Raw genomic sequence first — 14,776 nt, forward strand, 5'->3', positions numbered from 1 at the left:
TTTTTTTTTCTTTTTTGAAGAGTTGGTCCGGGGTTTTCATATGCTAATCAAGTGTTTTTCCACTGAGCCGGAAACTGAGGCTCCTGTCTGTTCTTCCTTGTTCTGTTCTTAAGACTGAGTCTCTATAGCCCTGGCTGTCATGGACCTCACTAAATAGACCAGGCTGGCCTCCAACTCAGAGATCCGCCTGCTTCTGCCTCCATCAAAGTCGTGTGCCACTGCACCAGGCTTCCTGTGGATTTTTACAGACTACTGGGTTATGTTGTTTATGCACTTTTTTTTTTTTCCGAGACAGGGTTTCTCTGTAGCTATGGAACTGGCTCTGTAGACCAGGCTGGCCTCAAACTCAGAGATCCGCCTGCCTCTGCCTCCCGAGTGCTGGGATTAAAGGTGTGCGTCACCACCGCCCCTCTAAGTTTTGATTTTTATCTCATTTTATTCTTTAATTCTACGTGTCATTGGCTTTTTTAGAAGCCAATCATAATTATATGGAAAAATACCTTTGAAAGACAAGAGTAAAGATTCATTTTAGAGCCTATATTCTGGATGAAAACAGATACACAGTGATTTGGAGATAAGAACTTTTAGGCCATGACTTTTATCTTTAATTTGTAATTTATATGAAAGAGTTGATAATTTAAGACAGAAAAGGTAAGGATCATTAAAAACAAAGGAAAATGAACATAAATTACTTGAGGAATAATGAGCAGGATGAGAGACTGGAAAGGAAGAAAAAGTACACCAGCAATCTAAGGCCAGAGAGTGTCTGTGCCTGAGCATTAAATTTAGCTCCGAGCTTCCTGGCAGGCAAGTGAAAAAAGGAAACAGGATGAGTTTCATGGCTGTTGTCTGATAAAGAAGCTTATCAGTTTTTCAGTAGAGAAAAACCCAGAAAAGCCCTGGGTTATAAAGGAGCTGAATTCATACACAGGGAATGTACTTTCTCTCTCCTGTGAAGTTTTTGCTGTTGCTGTCTTCACTGCTGTAGTGACTTCTGTGTGGTCAGACTCAGTTTGTGCCCCCTGCTGTGACTGGTGTGTGTGTGTGTGTGTGTGTGTGTGTGTGTGTGTGTGTATTGCCCCTGGGGCTGAAGCCGTTGACGAGCAGGAAGCTGAAAGCTAAGGTTCAGGAACTGCATTGTGTCTGGACTGTATGGAGAAAATACATAGTCCTTGACTGCTGAAGTCTATGGTCACTCCAAGACTGTAGTTTGTATTGAAGTCTCTAGAGGTGGCGTTGGGGATTCTGACGACAATACCCCGGATGCTTAAACACGATGCTAGATGCAGCGACAGCCTGTGGAGGAGATGTTGTGCAATTCCAGAGGAAACATGCGGCAGATGACACGCGCTCCCCTCAGTCCCTCAGGAAGCAGCACAGCCGGCATCCGTGAGCTGCTCAAGGATGCTTTGTCTTTAGTTTGGTTCTAATGAAAGGAGGCTTATCTTGTTAGATGTTCCATTTTACTCATAGCCAGCCCTGATGGTCAAGTTATATTTTCTTATGCTTCATTTTACTCTTCTCTATTTTATTAATACATTTAATAGTTTTCTCAGTGTTCAGGAAATTATTACCAAAGTTAGCTGTTGCCCAGATATTTTCTAATTATTGTGGTATTGTGGGAGACGCACAAAGAATATAGGATTTTGTTGTTCTTGTTTTTTAGACAGGGTTTTACTATGTAGCCTTAGCTGCCTGGGAGCTTACAATGTAGACTACCTGGCCAGTCACAGAGAGCTACCATCCTCTGCCTCCCAAGTGGTATGCCCCCACTGAACCCCACTCCACATGTGTGTTTTTATGCACATATTTTATGCACACATAGTAATTCTATGGTCGTAGAGACCAAACCAAAGGCCTTGTGTATGTTCATTAAATACCTTATCACTTGACCCTTAGAACAGTTAGGTTCCGATCCATAAATTGCTTTTCTCTTTTATGTCATTCTTAAGTATCTTTACACACTAATTCTATATAACTGTGAACTTATTTTTAACCGTTGCACAGTATTCATTGTTGATTTTTAGTAATAGTCCATTAATAATTATTTCCCTGGGCTGAGATGACTCGGTGAAATGCTTGCCATGTAAGCATGGGGACCTGAGTTGGGTTCCCGACATCATTGTGAAAACCCAAGTGTATGGTGTGTGTCTGTAATTCTAGCCCTGGGGAAGTAGAGAAAGACAGATCCCTGGAGCTGGCTGGCCAGCCAGCCTAGCAGAATTCATGCTGTGTCCATGTTTAGTGAGAGCTGTCTCAAAGAGTGACCGAGAAATGCACCCAGCATTCCTCTGGCCTCCATAGACATCAACACGCGCATTCACCCCTGCACATATACACAGAAATATCTTCGTTGTGTCTGTCAGAAGTGCTGTGTGTAGTCGCCTTCCACTAGATACTTGATCCTGAGAACACCTGCAGTCAGGTTTCTGGACATGATGTCATTGAGCTAAAGGAGTGCAGTGTACAACGCCCGTCTGCGCTCTGTGCGCTACCACACAGTTCGCAAGCTTCGGGCAAGGGGCTGGAGATTGAAACACACAAAGATACGGAGAGACAAGGACACGGACCTCTAATCACTGGTAAGAAGCCCCTTATTCAATAGCTCCACGGAAGCTTATATACCCAACAGTCAGGTGGGCCCACAGGTGAAAACCTTATCCTCTGATCCTCAAGGCCAAGGCAACACGCGCTTGTGAAGCAGAGCTGGTAAACAACTTTGACACAGCTTTCAGTAACTCAAATCAGAAGGAAAGTAAAGATCTCTAGCAGGGAAGAGCAGCTGGAGGCCAGGACTCCAAATGGTCCCAGCAAAGGATATTAAACTTTTTATAGATATTAGCAAATTTGCTCTTAAAAACACAGTGCCAGCCTGCATTCTCACTAGGAATGTAAGGCGTCCTTTTCTGGTGGGTGTGCAGATTTCTTTTATGGACGGAGTGAGGACTCTGTCCTTCACTAGTAATTGTCCATCGTTCAGTCACACTGTTCCTCAGGTCCCTGTATGGAAACAGTTCCAGCATCTGGGTCATTGAGAGCCTCTCCCGTGGCCCCTGTGCTCCTCCAAGGTGAGACAGCAGTGTACAGACGGGAGCTGGGGAGATGGGAGGGTCTACTGTGAAGTCCTAGTAGAGGGACCGGCAGGTGCAGAGCCCTGGAGAGAGGGAGCAGGCAGTAGGATGTTTGCCAGAGCAGCCCAAACAGAGTACCAGAGGTGGGAATGAAGCGTCCTCTCGGATGGCCTGTGATCCTTGTGGAGGGCTGTCTGTGATGGGAAGCCGCTGGCGGGGTGCCAGAGTCAGTTGTTTTAAGCCAGTCTGGTTGTCACTGTCCTTAAAAACGCTCAGTTCCCATTTCCTTTGGAGTAAAGTTCAAATGGTGCACTCTGGTACACAAGGTCCTTCAGTCAAGCCTCTGCTATTTATTTAGCATCGTCTGCGTCTTTCCCACATGTACCCTTCACTTTAGCCAAATTGGATCACGAGCAGTTCCTGGATGGGTCATGGTGATTCATGTCTTTGCTTCTTCCTGCGTGCTGCTGGCTCTGCAGGAAGCCCTCCCCCACCTGCTGTGGTCACTGGCTTGGTTTAGAGGGTCTTCAAGCATTCTTGTTGGCTGGCCATGCCCTCCGCAGTCACTTTCTGCGCTAGCCACAGTCTTGAGCTGTGCTGTCTTCCCTGCCCGCCCTAATTGCACCCCCACCACGCCCTTGCTGGTTGAGAGCCATCCTTCAGTCCCATCTCCAGCACTGCCCGCCATGCTTTCCCTCCTGACTGCCTCATTGTGGGGACCTTAAGCTGTGCTCTCTGCTGCACAGAAAACCCTCAAATGGTTTGCTTTAATTTCCTCTGTAGCTCATTGCGCAGAGTTTCTGCACCTTTCCTGCTCGGTTCCTATGCGTCTTGTGTAGAGCCAAAGAATAATTAGACAGCTCCTGGTTTTCAAGTTGCAGGAATGAGTGAACAATTAACTGGAATGTTGATGACATAGTAACCCCATTCTTTGATAACACTGAAAGCAGAAATTAGCGTATCCACCTGTTTGTTTTTATTTGTGTGTACATCTGCGTCTGTGTGAATGATGCTCCGTGAGTGCAAGTCCTCGTGGACTCCAGAAGAGGACATTGCGTCCCTGGAGCTGGGGGTGCTAGGAACCCAACTTGGATCCTCTGGAAGAGCAGTAAGCCCTTTTGATTGCTGAGCCGTCCCTTGAACCCCTAGTCTACCCTTTCTTGAGATGCAGCTTGGTGAGGTATATTTAAACATAAATACTTGCTTTGTTTTGTTTTTCCAGGTGGGGTCTCTCACAGACTAACATTTGAGTCTCAAACCCAGTATGTGGCTGAGGATGTCCTTAAACTGATCCTTCTGCCTCAGCCTCCTGAGTTCTGGGGTTACCTGTGTGAGCTACCATACCAGATTTATGTTTGTGTTTGTGGAAACCTAAGAAAGTAAAGCCAACTAGAAGGAGGGTCACAAAGCTGCTGCTGAGGCCGGACGTTCACTGTGCCTCACACTGCAGCTCTCAGTGCCATAGGTCCATTCCCGGAATCCCAACACATAGGAACTCTTTCTCCCAGAGTTGAGGACAGCTCTGAGCTATGCTCCAAATTCCAATAATGTTAAACCTTGTTTTAAGTGGGAAGCTGAAGCTCAAAGTTGTTACATGATTTGCTCAAGTTCTTATAGCCCTTCTGTTGTCAAACAAATTCTTTTTTTGGTTTTGTTTTGTTTTTGTGGGGAGTGCAGGTTTTCTCTGTGTACCCCTGACTTTCCTGGAACTTGTTCTGTAGACTGGTATCAAATTCACAGAGATCTGCTTGCCTCTGCCTCCCAGGTGTTGGGTTTAAAACATGTGCCACCACTGCCTGGTTGTCAAACAGATCTTTTTTTTTTTTTTTTTTAAAAAAAGATTAATTTGTTATGTATACAGTGCTTTGTCTGCATGTATGTCTGAACACCAAAAGAGGGCACCAGACCTCATTACAGATGGTTGTGAGTCATCATGTGGTTTCTGGGAATTGAACTCAGGACCTCTGGAAGAGCAGCCAGCAACAAATGCTCTTAACCTCTGAGCCATCCTTCCAGCTCCAAACAGATTATTAAGCAAGACTTTTGATTCCTTCTGACTCACAGTGGGCAGTTAAGTGCAGAAGTGTCACAGCAGTGTGGCTTAGTACAGATGGAAGCAGCACGGGCCCGTGTATTCAATGGACTGCTTCTATGATGGCTTTATTGACTAAACCTCAGGTATTGATAATTATTATTGTTCCTTTGGAATACAAAGATCAGTTTTTGTTCTTTTCTTGACCATTTCTTTTTTTTAAGATTTATTTATTTATTTATTATGTATACAACATTCCTTCCATGTATGCTTGCCAGAAGAGGGCACCAGACCTCATTATAGATGGCTGTAAGCCACCATGTGGTTGTTGGGAATTGAACTCAGGACCTCTGGAAGAGCAGTCAGTGCTTTTAACCACTGAGCCATCTTTCCAGCCCTTAACCATTTCTTATATAGATTAAAAATCAAAATAAAAACCGAGTGTGTGGAGGTGGCAGTGGTCCACATCTTTAATCCCAGCACTCAGGAGGCAGCAGCAGGCAGATCTCTGAGTTCGAGGCCAGCCTGGTCTACAGAGCGAGTTCCAGGACAGTCAGAGCGACATGGAGAAACCCTGTTTCAAAACCAACAACTGGGTGTGATGGCGTACTCCTGCAACACTAGCACCTGAGAGGCAGAGGGAGAAGGCTCACTCCGAGTGTGGTGCCAGCCAGGACTATGTAGTGAGACTTTATCTCAAAGAGGAAAAAAAAACCTGGAAAAAGAAAGGAAAAAAATGAAATATGATGCTTCAGTTATCCAGAGCACCACATTCATAGTTTTGATTAGCATTTAGAATATAATTCCTGCCATTTTAGAAGATTTTTATTATCAGTTAAAGTAGTAGACTTTCATAGTGTCATGGGAAAACCATACTCTTTTCAAATGTGGAACTATTATGATTTGTCCAACAATGCTGATTCTATAAGACTTTATTGTAGCTGGCTTTCTCCAGCTCCCAATCACGACACAGACTTCTTATCAGGTTGGAATGCTCACCCTAGCTTATGCTCCTTTCTAGCTAACTCCTTTAGCTCTTAGTAACCTGCCTCTCTTCATCTACGGTTTTCCTTGGGGCTTTTTACCTTTCATTCTCTTTGTTCTACTTTCCTGTTTCCTCTGCGTCTGTCTGGCCCCAGGCATCTCCCCCTTAAGCCTAGATTCTTTCTCTTCCTTATTCTCCCTGCCCCCCTGCCCCGCCTGCCTCTCTCCTGCTAGCTCTTGGCGGTCAGCTTCATATTAGCCCAACCAGGTGCCTTAGGCAGGCAAGGTGCAGCAACAACACATCTTTACATCATCCAACAAGTGCAGCGTAAACAAATTAACACATCTTTATTTAATTAAACAGTTACTCTGCAGCACAAACAAGTTGAGCACAGTTTTACTTAGTTAAGCAAATGTTCTGTTCTACAACACTTTGTACCTGTTGGACTCCCACTTGCCCCATCCATGTCTGTTTCTGGCTTAAAAGTGGAATTTGTAGACTTGTGATTCTGACCAAAATATAGTTAGAGAGATTGGATTTACTCTCCTGGCTACAGTCACAAAGCAAACAAAAAGCTCCAGACAGAACATATGAGACAGCTTCAAACACCAGTAAGCCAGCAGCAGAGGGGAAGTGATCCCCGGGGAGAGAAGCCAGCAGGTAAGGCCTGCGGTCACACTAGACTCCCAGAGAATTCTTGTCTGCTGAGTCCAGAGAGGACAGACAGACAGACGGCCTTGGAAGAGGAGAGAGCTCACAGGGTGCTCCGGAACTGTGCTTGTTCCATTTGCTCTGCAAATGGGCACTGCTCAGTTGTGTAGAAACCACTCAGTCAGAGAAAGAGCCACCCAAAACAGCCCGTCTTCCAGAGTCAGATATGGTGGCAGATGCCTATACTCTCAGTACTCAGAAGGCATAGGTGAGTCCAAGGCTAGCCTTGGCTACACAGTAGCAAAACTTTGTCAAACAGAAATGTTTGTGTTACTACCAACCAAACTAGGAAAGCCTTGTGTTGCACAGAACACCAGGGAGGGACTCAGAAGCAGATGCCTTAGTGGTGGGCCAATATAGACTTCTTATCCTCCCAACACAGCTCCAGGACAGGCCTGGAAAGGATCGATTGTCTCCAGGTAGCTTAACCAGTACAACCTCCCACACTTAGAGGAATGCAGAAATACCTGGCGCTCACCAGGGCCAAGTTCAGTTAGCCTCTGCTGAACAACCTCCAGGCTCGCAGAGAAGCAGGAGAAGTTAGTCAATAGAAACAGACCCAGAAATGCCTCTGATGATGAGATTATTAGACCCTGAGGCAGTTGTCAAGAAAATACAGGAAAGATTGAGAGTGTTGAATACTGATCTGATAGGAAAACCAGGACCCCGTTTAAATGGTGGAGTGAGACCTACAGTGTGTGCGGATGGTAACACAACAAGGGGTTAGCAGACAAAATAGTGCAGGAGAAGCTCTAGAAAACTGAGGCCTTAGCAGTGTAGACTATCCAGGTATAATTAGAGACAGTTTAAAAAAAAAAACTGGGAAAAAGGAGTCAGCTACGAGACTATCATGAGGACATGATATTTATATCATTGTAGGTTTTAAGAGAAAAGGAATTATGTTAACTTTTTTTTAAGGGAAAAATTGCCAGGAATTTCAAAATTTGGCCAGAAAAAAGGGAAAATGTAAAATAGTTGTCGTTAATAGGAAACGCACAGTTAGAAGATAGATTCAGATAAACACTGTGTCCATGGTCACATTGAGTCCAGATGGCTAAAATCTCCACTGTGAGTGTGGTGACTCACTACAGGGATACAAACATAAGTAAGATAGAAAAGTGAGCCATGCTAACACTGTCTAACGGAAGCTGGAATAGTGCTGACTTACACCAGTTCAAGTTTAGAGTCAACAAGATTGCCAAGAATAGGGACTAGAAAAAATGGCTCAGTAGTTAAGAGTAAGTTCTTCCAGGAGACCTGAGTCCTGTTCCCAGCACCCACATTGGGTGGCTCACCTCCCCACACGCACCTCCAGCTACAGGGCGTCATGGCCTCTTCTGGCTTCTGCCGTCATTTACATGCACACATGCCTACACATGAATGTTAAAAAGACGAGATTACCAGGAATAAAGACCTCGTGTTAAAGGGGTCATTCCTCCTAAATATTTAATAGTTTGAAATATTTATGTACCTATAAAGAGAACTTCAAAATACATGAATCAGAATCAGATAAACCCTGAAGAGCTCTCTAGTTATCCTTGGAGACTACAGACCTGACCACTTATCAACAGATTTTAAGAAAATAGGTAGAGAAAAACAAAGACTAAAGTAAATAGAAGAAACAGAACAAAGATAAAGCTTAAATCAGTAAAGTAGAAAATAGAAAAACAGCAGGGAAAGCCAGTGAAGTAAAAAGTTGTCTCTTGGAAAACACAAACATGGTCTGTGAACTTCCAGCCTGAGGAGAGGAAGAGAGGGCACACACTGCAAGTTGGGCATGAAAGTAACAAAAGTATAGAAGACGCAGTTTCAAAGAGAAGATAAAAAATAGTATGCATGAGTTGCTTTCACTAGTGAGTAGACAGATTCAGGACAGCAAGGCTTAGTTCAGAAGCAGTGGACTGCCTGCGAAGGGCTTCATCTGTGGAAAGCAAAGCCAAAGGCTGGATTCCTCCAAGGAAAACTAAGGCCTACATGGTTTCCCTGAGGAATCTTCCAGATGTTTTAAGAACCGTAACATCAGTTTTGCGCAGACTCTCACATAACAATTGACAGAGAGACTATTTCCTAGCTCATTCTGTGATGCCAACATTACCACAACGTCAAAGTTGAACAAATAACCCTTAAGAACATAGCCCACATGGTTATGGTGGCTCGTAACAGGCCCAGGGGATCTGAACCCCTCTTCTGACCATGATAGGCATCAAGCATTTACATACTGTACAGACATGCATGCAGGCGAAATACATACATAGAATAATAAGCCCTTAGAATTTGTTTAATAGAAAAAAGAAAACAAAACTGGGGATTGCAGATGGCTCAGCCGCTAAGAGCACTGACTGCTCTTCCAAAGGACCCAGGTTCAATTCCCAGCACCCACATGGCAGCTCACAACTGTAATTCCAAGACCTTAGACCTAACACAGACATACTTATAGACAAAATCCAATTGCACATAAAATAAAAATAAGATTTAAAAGGAAGAAACCCAACTTTTCACAAATAAAAACTTGGAGCAAATTGATCTTTGTAGTTTAGAAAATAATCCTTTTTTCATACTATACTCTTGGTATGTGGCGGTTTAGGTAGGTGTATATAACCCCTTTTTATTTTTAAAATTCACTGTCTAAGTATCTGATGTCATCATTCCACAATAATTAATCCTGTAGCTTGACCCTGGATGGTGACGGACTCCAGGATCATGATTAATGTCTCATAAACTGCAGAGTCCCTTCGTGTTTGCTAGTAGCAGGATTTAGCTGGAGTGGGCGTCCTAGAACGGAGATGTAACCGATGACTAATGGCTAGTCGTTTCATCCTGGTTAAACAAAGTGCCAACGGTACAGGAACATATTTTAAACGCTCAAATTCTGAGATATGAGTAATACCAGCTTGCCAAGTGGTGGTAGATTTTGACCCTCAAGGATTAATTCCACCCGCAGAGGGCAGCAGAGAGGAACCAACCACGGGGAAACAAGATGGCCGTTCAGCACAAGATGGCACAGTAGCACACATGAGCTCAAATTTGGGGAGTCTGACCCCAAGTGGTTTATTTTAGGCTAATTTAAGCACAGCACAGTCTGGTGAAAACTATTCTTCTGCACAATCCCTTGTGTACAACAAAGCATGCCTAAGTCTCTAAGGGGCAAAATAAATAGAGACATCGACTGACAAGTACGTCTGACACCTTCCGTAAAGTTCCGTTCTATAGACTCAGACAGCGTACAAGGAGTGTCCAGTGCTGGGCGTCCTCAGCCACACACATAGCACGGAGGTCACCAGGCTAGAAAGCACTTCCGTTCCAGCCTTCTGGGGGGTGGGAGGGGGGGACATGGGTTTTGCATTTCTTCCCTTGAAGGAACAACCCTATCTATTTAATATTCCAGGTTCCCCTACGGCATGTCTGTGCGCACAGACTTCTGTGCCCCCTACAAAAAGTAAACCCAGTTGATCATAGACTTAAATGTAAAGCACAAATTTATGAAATTTCTGGAAGAAAATCTTTGTAGCTTTGGATGTAGCAAATTTTTCTGAAGTAAAACGAGTAAAAGAAAACACAGTGAAACTAGTTATGGTGACGCTCCTGTGATGCCAGCGTGAAGAGGTGAGGCAGGAGAATCATTTGAGTTGAAGGGTAGTCAGCGCTACACAGCAAACAGATCACAGACTGCCTAGAGACCTGAGCTGGGGAAGAAGGAAGTAGAAATTGGTGGATGACAGATCTGTTCGTTATCTGGATTGTGACGGTGGCTATACAGGGATGGGGAGTGCACACACACACACACACACACACACACACACACACACACACACCGTATGCAGAGTATGAGCGATTTGTTGTGAGTTTCTCACAGTCTGCCAGTGATGCTTATACATCTTCACATTTAGAGTAAAGTACTGCAAGGGCCCTAGTCTCGTTTTAGAGAGACGTGCCAGTGATTAGTGAGGAGGAAGAATGTGTGCCGTGTGTGTTGTTTTCTTGCAATTTCAATGTGTGGTGGAATTGAAAGACCAGGTAGCCGGGTGGTGGCGGGTCACACTTTTAGTCCCAGCACTTGGGAGGCAGAGGCCAGCCTGATCTACAGAGCGAGTTCCAGTACAGCCAGGACTACACAGAGAAACTCTGTCTCAAAAAACCAAAAGTAAAAATGAAAGAAGACAAAGACAGACAGACAGACAGACAGACCAGGTTAGTGCCCGGTCTGTGTACTCTGACATGCTGAAGAAGGCATTTTTAGAATATCTATGAAATGTTAGGTTTTTTACTTTACTATCAGATTAGAACTTGGCTCTCCAAGTGGGTGGTAGAGAAAGAAAGGACAGAGCTGTCGGGGAGCCCTAAATGTGGGATGAAGGACCTACTGAATGGTGTTGGTCACATGCTGGGTATCTATAATAAGCGGATGAATGGCTCCTGAAAGACTCTGGATGCTGCTTCACAGGACAGAGGGCACATTGTGGTGTGTGTAAGGCGAAAGATGGGATGGTCCAGCTTGTCCCTGCTTTGTCACGAGTTTGCTTATCGAAGAATGGGGTTCTTGAGACAGGGTTTCGCTATGTACTTCTGGTTGTCCTTGAACTCACAGAGACTCACCTGCCTCTGCCTCCTGAGTGTTGGGACTAAAGGCGTGCATCACCGTGTCCTGCTTACGTGAGTTCTTAAGAAGAAGAGAAACTTTGTGGTGGCAGGCGGGAGCTGTGACTACAGAGGAGCAGTGACAGAGAGCACTGGCTGGCGGGGACGCGGGGACGTGCTTGTTAGCAAGCACCAGGGCCTGAGTTCAGATCCCCGCCACCCACATGAAAAGCCACTTGTGGTAGTGTGAGTCTTTGGGCCTGTTGTCCAGAGTCCAGTCAAATATGCATTGATTAAGTTCAGTGAGACCCTGTTAAAAAAATAAGGTGGAGAGCACCTCAGGAAGGCACCTGAAGCCCACCTCCAGCCTCTACAGGCATACACAAATGAATAACATTGAAAAATCAATTAAGAGCCTGGCGGAGGTGGTGCATGCCTTTAATCCCAGCACTCAGGAGGCAGAGGCAGGCAGATCTTTGTGAGTTCGAGGCCAGCCTGGTCTAGAAGAGCTAGTTCCAGGACAAGAACCAAAAAGCTACGGAGAAACCCTGTCTCGAAAATAAAAATAAAAAAAAAAAGAAAGAACAAAGCAATACAGCATTTGATGATGGAGGAAGGGGACCACTGGCAAAGACACTGTAGGTAGCACCTAGAATCTAGGGAAGGCCAGGAGAGCAGATCCCTTTCGGCCCATGGGCAGGATGCACCATGCTTGCTCTCTCTCCTGCACATCTCACCTCCAGAAGTGCAGGTTTGTAAACTACGTGGTTTTGGGCAGTGAGTCTGGACGTCTGTTAGAGCAGCGACAGAAGCTGGGGGAGCTCACAATCACCCCGCCCCCCGGGCTAGAATGGAGAGTTGAGCTCTATAATACTAAAATAACTTTTTATTCCTTGGGAATTTTTCCCTTTCCACCTGTCACATCTGACTTCCCATAAAGCGTAGATTTATTCATTAAAGATAATTTCTAAATATAAAGTCTCGGAGCTGGAGTGTTGTTTTAGCCTAACCCCTGCAATTTATAGCTAGAGAAATTGAGGGCAAAGGCTCCGCAGCCAGTGCCTGCAGACAAAGGGGTGCCTTCTGGCCTATCAGCCTCCATGGCCAAAGCTTTTGTTCTTACGGGAGGAAGGCTTGTTCTCAGACCCAAAATGCTATTTTTTTTTAGATTTATTTATTTATTATGTGTACAGCATTCCTTCCATGTGTGCCCATGTGCCAGAAGGGGACGCCAGGTCTCATTACAGATGGTTGTGAGCCACCCACCATGTGTTTGCTGGGAATTGAACTCAGGACCTCTGGAAGAGCAGTCAGTGCTCTTAACCACTGAGCCATCTCTCCAGCCCTGCTATTCTTTTTCTAAAGAGCTGATTTATTCCATGTGCTCACAAACCTTCATATCTCCAGAAATTAGAAAGGTATACAAACTACAAACAGATGTTATATATTAAATTTTGCTGTAATTTATCTTTAAAGTGCAGGAAATTTATTTTTAGCGATAACTTAGAAAGTATTTATTAGTGTACTTTTTAGTACTCTAAGGAAATCATTCTTTTGCATTTTCAACTCTTGTGATGAAGCCTGTTTTCAGTTTTTCTTTTGGACTTAAAAATGGCCTTTAAGAAACACAGGAAAAGAGCCGGGCGATGGTGGCGCATGCCTTTAATCCCAGCACTCGGGAGGCAGAGGCAGGCGGATCTCTTTGAGTTCGAGACCAGCCTGGTCTATAGAGCTAGTGCCAGGACAGGCTCCAAAGCCACAGAGAAATCCTGTCTCGAAAAACCAAAAAAAAAAAGAAAAAAAGAAACACGGAAAGGGGCTGGAGAGATGGCTCAGTGTTTGAGAGCATTGCCTGCTCTTCCAAAAAGGTTCTGAGTTCAACTCCCAGCAACCACATGGTGGCTCACAGCCATCTGTAATGAGATCTGGTGCCTTCTTCTGGCCTGCAGACATACACACAAACAGAATATTGTATACATAATAAATAAATATTTAAAAAAACACAAAAAAAGAGGAAGCCATGCTTTTAACATCTGCTTGATTTACATTGAAATGTCTGAATGAGAGTGGTTTATTACAGGAGAATGCAATATTTATTTATGTGTATGGTTGTTTTTCCTGCACTAATGCCTGTGTACCATGTGTGTGTGTTGGGGGGGGGTACCTGCAGAGGCCAGATGATGGGGTCAGATGGTATGGAGCTAGAATTACTGGTGGTTGTGAGCTGCTGTGTAGGTGCTGGGACTCAAACCCAGGTCCTCCCTAAGAGCTGTCAGTGCTCTTGACGGCTGACCCTGCCTCCAGCTCTGGGACACGATAGTGTATGGACCTTAGGTTCTAGGTTTCTTTTCTCCTCCTCACAACTCTTCCCCCATCGCTAGCCAGTGTGTCCTCCAGAGATGGTGAGTGCGGTCCTGGTCCTCTGCTTGCTGTGTGTACACAGGTGTTCTTCAGTACACTTCACGCCTACATGGTTAATTATGCCCACTTTTCTTAGTTATCGCTCCTGAGGAAAAACAAATCTTATTTTTAATTTTAAAGTTACGATTGGGTACAGCATGATTTTTTCCCGATTTAGAGAAGCCTAGTCAGCTCGTCACGGCATTTTAGCACTGATTCTGTATCGTGCCTGGTGTTTTCCTATCGTCGTTTTAACTGCTTTTGAAAATCACAGTCCTCACCATTTGTCAGTACTGCTTATGTGCCCTTTATTATAAGTGGTGGAGCTTAAGAAAGGAGCGCACTCTACACTGTGGGGCTTATTGCCTTCTGGTGGTCTGTTCCTAGAAATGAGCAGCAATTGGAACTAAACTATTAGGTGTTAATGAGTCACCTCAAGTTAATAATCTACCACTGTGCTACCAAGTAGAAATTTGATTTTTTTTTTTTTTTTAAGATTGAAAACACGGAGGCAGGCATGGTAACACACCCTTTTAATCTCAGCACTTGTGAGGAACTTGAGGTTAGCCTGGTTAACTTAGCAGGTTCCAGGCCATCAAGGGCTACATAGTGAGACCCTATCTCAAAAACAAAACCAACAACATGGACCAAAGTTGCAGAGTTTCACTCTGCTGTCTTTGCCATCACCAAATGTAAGTTTCCTAGAGATGCTTGTTTCGGTTGTCATAGTGGAAACATTAGAACAGTGCCTAGCACAGCATAGGCTTAGATTCCCCTCTTGGGGTTCAAACTCAGGACCTCAATATCTCAAAACATACATACAGACGATGTCTGTAGCCATCTTAACCGAGGGAAAATGACGAGAACAGACATTTGACATTTAGGTGCTATGTCTGTGCAGTTGTAGTCAGGTGACTGTAGATGTCTGCACACACTGTTAGCTGCAGTTACAGTGACACATTGTAATCAGGTGACTGTAGATGTCTGCACACACTGTTAGCT

At 44.5% G+C, this 14,776-nt stretch overlaps 1 protein-coding gene across 2 annotated transcripts in view; it reads left to right on the top strand.

The window, feature by feature from the left end:
* Fkbp5 (FK506 binding protein 5) overlaps window positions 1-14,776 on the top strand; it is an 83,684-nt gene that overhangs the window by 14,982 nt on the left and 53,926 nt on the right. The window lies entirely within an intron of this gene.

This window comes from Microtus ochrogaster, linkage group LG2 (assembly GCF_000317375.1).
Source record: "Microtus ochrogaster isolate Prairie Vole_2 linkage group LG2, MicOch1.0, whole genome shotgun sequence".
Classification (NCBI taxonomy): domain Eukaryota; kingdom Metazoa; phylum Chordata; class Mammalia; order Rodentia; family Cricetidae; genus Microtus; species Microtus ochrogaster.